We start from the raw sequence: 5,938 nt of genomic DNA, 5'->3' as shown, positions 1-5,938 counted from the left end.
GTTCCCCATCCTGAACATCCTGTTCCCACCTCCCTCCCCATCCCATCCCTCTGGGTCATCCCAGTGCAACAGCCCTGAGGACTCTGTTTCATGCACTGAACCTGGACTGGTGATCTATTTCACATATGATAATATACATGTTTCAATGCTATTCTCTCAAATCATCCTACCCTTGCCTTCTCCCACAGAGTCCAAAAGTCCATTCTTTACATCTGTGTCTGTTTTGCTGTCTCTCATATAGGGTCATCGTTACCATCTTTCTAAATTTCATATATATGCCTTAATATAGTGTATTGGTGCTTTCTTTCTGACTTACTTCACTCTGTATAATAGGCTTCAGTTTCATCCACATCATTAAAACCTATTCAAATGCATTCTTTTTAATAGCTGAGTAATAGTCCATTGTAATATTCCATTGTAATATACCACAGCTTTCTTATCCATTTGTCTGCTGATGGACATCTCGGTTGCTTCCATGTCCTGGCTATTGTAAGCAGTGCTGCGATGAACACTGGGGTACACGTGTCTCTCTCAATTCTGGTTTCCTCGGTGTGTATGCTCAGCAGCAGGATTGCTGGGTCGTATGGCAATTCTATTTCCAGTTTTTTAAGGAATCTCCACATAGTTCTCCATGGTGGCTGTACTAGTTTGCATTCCCACCAACAATGTAAGAGGGTTCCCTTTTCTCCATACCCTCTCCAGCATTTATTGTTTGTAGACTTTTGGATAGCAGCCATTCTGACTGGTGTGAGATGGTACCTCATTGTGGTTCTGATTTGCATTTCTCTGATAATGAGAGATGTTGAGCATCTTTTCATGTGTTTGTTAGCCATCTGTATGTCTTTTTTGGAGAAATGTCTGTTTAGTTCTTGGGCCCATTTATTTGTTTGGGTCGTTCATTTTTCTGGAATTGAGCTGCATGAACTGCTTGTATATTTTTGAGATTAATTCTTTGTCGGTTGCTTTGTTTGCTATTATTTTCTTCTATTCCGAAGGCGCCTTTCACCTTGCTTATAGTTTCCTTCATTGTGCAAAAGCTTTTAAGTTTAATTATGTCCCATTTGTTTATTTTCGCTTTTATTTCCACTACTCTGGGAAGTGGGTCATGCTGTGATTTATGTCAGAGTGCATTTTGCCTATGTTTTCCTTTAGGAGTCTTATAGTTTCTGGTCTTACATTTAGATCTTTAATCCATTTTGAGTTTATTTTTGTGTATGGTGTTAGAAAGTGTTCTAGTTTCATTCTTTTACAAGTGGTTGACCAGTTTTTCCAGCACCACTTGTTAAAGAGATTGTCTTTTCTCCAATCCTTGCCTCCTTTGTCAAAGATAAGGTGTCCATAGGTGCATGGATTTATCTCTTATTTAAGTGGTGAGGCAAAAGGTTCCCAAAGGACAGAAAGATAACATAGAAATAATGAGAGGCAAGGATTCAACGATGATCAACAGTATGAAAAAAATTTTATGAGAAAGCAAAAAACAATGGGCATGTTTAGCTATGCAGACAGGTTTGATATATATTAATTAACTGTCTTGGCATTGGAAATTTTTGTACTAAGGTTGTTTATCAAGTTCTGTGACAGAGTTGTTCATATCCTATGCCTGGGTCCAGTTTTAGGGTAACTATATGACCCAAAAATCTTTATGCTAGTTTCTGAGACTCTGCTCAAAATCTTTCATTAGAAGGAAACATTGGCAGAGATCTACTTTCAAATAAATTACTTTTGTCAATATAGTTGAAAGAAGTCCTTAAGTATTATTTTCATCATTAAGATATAAAAATACCTCTCTTACAATGTCATATGCTTATATTTCACTACAACTTATCCTTCTGCTGCTTTTAATAATTGTTTTCATGTAAAAAGTGTCTTTGAGAGTCCTTTAAAGAACAGCCTGTATCACTAGAAGTTATAACTAAATCCCTTTTATTTGTTATAAACATCAGAACTAGCTGGATGTTTGAAACATTATGAGCATCATGAACATCAAACTAGTTTGAATTTTGGCAGAGAGGTATATTCTGGTTAGACAGAATGTTTACTGTAGTCTGTGAACACAGGGTTGCTACAAAATCTTCCCACCAAACCCATACCCTGCCCAAAAGGTTTACAATTCCTTCTCTTTTGACATTCTGGCAGAGTCAGCAGCTAATCAGGTTTAAATAATACTTTTTAATAAAGTTACTCCTCAGTGGTTGAGAATTCAGACATGCAGGTATGTTCTTGAATACTAATTTGACTTTAATTAAAGGGTTCAATCTAGTATATTTTGGTTACACATCAGTTTTATAAGTAATATTATTTTTTGAAAATGTTCAGAACAACTTTATAATGGTTTGTTAAATTCCTGTGGTAAATCCCCCACAGCTTACCTCCATATGGAGAAGAGATATGCCTTTCATTCAATGAGAATAACTGATTTAGCCCCTTAATGTTCACAATCACAGGCTAAATCCCATTTTTAATATGAATAAGAATATTCCCAGCCCCAGAGTCTATCAGGATATGTAACTCTGAATCACTACTGTCCAGATATAACATCAGCACAGGAATATTTTCCAGATCTAATAGTCTATGGAAATTGTTAGTCGCATTGCTTGTGATTATTTGTGAGACACTGTTGAAACAGAAAATTACAAGGCTTAAATACTTTGAATCAATCTTGGTTAAAATGAAAAGAAGCCACAAATGACGATGGTATCATGATGTCTTAAAAAACTTTAAAACTGTTGTCATAATGTACTTTACCAGTCATTATTGAAAAGTGGGGGAAAAAATGGGGGAATATTTTCACTCCAGTGTCCATAAGAACATTAACCAGCTGGTGCAAAAGTATTCTTTTTTAATAATAGTTTGTTTTTTTAATTTACAAAAAAGTTGAAAAGACAGTGCAGCGAGTTCCCCTATACCCTTCACATGCCCGGTTTCCCTTATTATTAATGTTATATTACTATGGTACATGTGTCACAACTAAGAAGCCAACATTGGTACATTACTTTTAACTGAACTCCTCATTTTATTCACATGTGATCTTAGCCAAAAGTCTAAGAAGCACTCTACATTTTATTTAGGGTTCGCTAATTTTTTCCTATGTCTTTTATGTTCCAGGATCCCTTCCAGGACATTATATTTAGTCATCATGTCTCCTTCGCCTTCTCTGCTTTATGACAGAGTCTCAGTCTTTGCCTATTTTTGATGATTTTATTTTGAAGAGTGCTCTTCAGATATTTTGTCTCTTGCCTGATGCTTTTCTCATTGTTAAATGAGATTGTGCTTTTGGGGGAGGATGGTCACAGAGTTGCACTTCCGTTCTCGTGACACCACACTGTGCTGGGGGTACATGAATTATTATTTGGGAGAGGTTGACCTTCATCACCTGACTGAGGCAGTGTTTGCCATAATTCTTAATTGCCAAGTAGAAAAATAACATTTTATTTATTCATTTTTTACTATTACCTTTTAAATTTTCTTTCATCATTCATGTTTGTTCAGAACATTACAGTAGGCATGAAGGAAAAAATAACTGCATTTTTAAACTCAATCTGTCTGAAGTATAATATATGAAACCATGCCATTATCTCTTACAGAAAAAAATAGCATTCAAATAATAATTTGATATTAAGGTAAGAGATTAAGACCAAAGTCCAAGTAAGTTATATATAAGGTTTAAGTGCGAGTTATGGTTCCCTTCCATTGAGTTTACAGAAATGCTGGCATGATGTGTATGATTTGAAATGTCAAATTCTCGAAGGTTTCTGCACCAGGGTTTAAATAAAAACTACAATGTATGTTGGCATACTATCAGTGATTTTCCAGTTCCTGTTTGATCTCAGAAATGTACATGATTATCTCGGCCATCAGCTACTTCTTTGTTGGGACTTCTCAGATGGTGCAGTGGTAAAGAACCCACTTGCCAATGAAGGAGATATAGGAGACGTGGGTTCAATCCCTGAGTCAGGGAGATCCCCTAGAGTAAGAAATGGCAACCCACTCCAGTATTCTTGCTTGGAAAATTCCATGGACAGAGAAACCTGAAAAGCTACCATCCATGGGGTTGCAAAATGTTGGACATGACCAAGCAACTAAACACACACACACAAACTTCCATGCTGATAATGGCTTTCTTCAGGGCTCTCTCCCCGGAAGCTTTTTCTCCAGGTCCACCTACAGTCTTCCTAACTTCAGCCACATGGAGGCTGAGGGCATACAGAGGACAATGTTTACTGTAGGGCTGGGTGATTTTCTGTCTGTACGACAGGGCTCCCTCCCAGTTCTGCATGTGCAAGCAGATGCCATGGTTTGGCACATCATGTGCATCCTATACATGTTACTGTTCTCAAACACGCAGCTCTTCTGGCTGAGTTCGCAAATCTCCAGCAGCTCACTGGGGACCTTGTGTAGTGCTTGGCCCTTTGTAACTCAATACATTGCAAACATATCTGATCATGTCTCTGCCTCTGGGGGATAGGTGAACTTCCAGATTTCCACCTTGGCCTTATCCTTGACTTTGTTGGTACATCCTTGCTCTTACAAGTAAAAAAAATAAGAATCTCTTAACCAGTCATTCATATCTTCTGTTGAGTACAGGAGGTCAACGTAGCTGGTAAAAGTCTCCTCTCCTGGGTGGATTTCTCTGACTTCTGCCAGAGTCCCTTTGCAGGTCACAATGACATTGGTGCAACATCAGCAAATATTGCTGATCCCAAAAGAGAAAGTTCTTCATCTTCGATTGTAAATCCATGACAGTTAACCTGTATGAAGAGTACTACCAGGATATCTCTTTTGGGGAACTGAAGGTGCTTGGAATGAAAGTGATACACAGCAGCAAGGTCATTCTGAATCAAATCCTTCTTCTCATTATCTAATTTACCCAGATGTGACTCCAACTCCTTCATGGCTAACCATTTCTCTGAAGGTGTTCTTTCTGGGTAGAATTTATGTATAGCCAGAATTCTTGCAATTAACCTTACAGTCTCTGAGGGATTTCAGTTTTCCCCCAAAACAACCATGGGAGAACATTCTAGCTTGTGCATTAGCCAGTCATCTTTCTCACATGCTGCTGCTGCTAAGTCGCCTCATTCGTGTCCGACTCTGTGCAACCCCATAGACGGCAGCCCACCAGGCTCCCCGTCCCTAATGCCCACTTGCATCTTCTGCCTTTGGACAATCCTCCTTTCCTAGTGAAGCAGAACTCACAGTGGTTGCTCCACTCATTGACCATGAGCATGGAGGCATAGGCCTGCAGGAGAGGAACAAGTCCCTAGCTGGAAGCATCGTAGGACCTTGCCCTGGCTGCAGAAGTGCTCCAGACCACTGCTGGCCTGGGCCCTCATCCCAGCATCTCAGTTTGTGAGAGGAGCTGCAACTGTAGCTCCCCAATAACATCTTATTTTAAATGTTAATCTACATATGTGCTGTCTAGCAGATATTTGTCACTCTTTTTAGCTGTCTCATTCTTTGAACCTCTTTCCTATAAGAAATTTCTCATCCTTGTAAGTTCTTGCTTTGCTGGGGCACAAGGATAAAATGCACAACTCTTTCAGTAAAATGTGGCTTCTTCTTCTCTGGTGGCTCAGCTGGAAAAGAATCCACCTACAATGCAGGAGACTGGGGTTGAAGCCCTGGGTTGGGAAGATCCTCTGGAGAAGAAAATGGCTACCCACTCCACTATTCTTGCCTTGAGAATTCCAAGGACAGAGAGCCTGGTGGACTATAGTCCATAGGGTTGTAAAGAGTTGGACACGACTGAGCAACTAACACATTTGCAATAAAAGTAAGGAACTCCTGCTCTAGTGATCACAGGCATCACATCTCTGGTGAGGTAGATGCCATGTGGAACCCACTCTGGTAAAGAGATGGCAGAGACATTGAGTTTTACAGGCAGCATGATATGATTTGCCTACTTGTCAAAAAGCCATAGGCTATAGGTCTTAGCTTTGTC

At 39.2% G+C, this 5,938-nt stretch overlaps 1 pseudogene; it reads right to left on the bottom strand.

Annotated features, from left to right (window-relative positions):
• Positions 1-1,253: 1,253 nt before the first annotated feature.
• Positions 1,254-5,330, bottom strand: LOC102410249 (annotated as a pseudogene).
• Between the last annotated feature and the right edge of the window lie 608 nt (positions 5,331-5,938).

This window comes from Bubalus bubalis, chromosome 10 (genome assembly GCF_019923935.1).
Source record: "Bubalus bubalis isolate 160015118507 breed Murrah chromosome 10, NDDB_SH_1, whole genome shotgun sequence".
Taxonomy (NCBI): Eukaryota; Metazoa; Chordata; class Mammalia; order Artiodactyla; family Bovidae; genus Bubalus; species Bubalus bubalis.
Note: the sequence above shows the minus strand (reverse complement) of the source record. Positions and strands in the feature narration are given on the sequence as shown.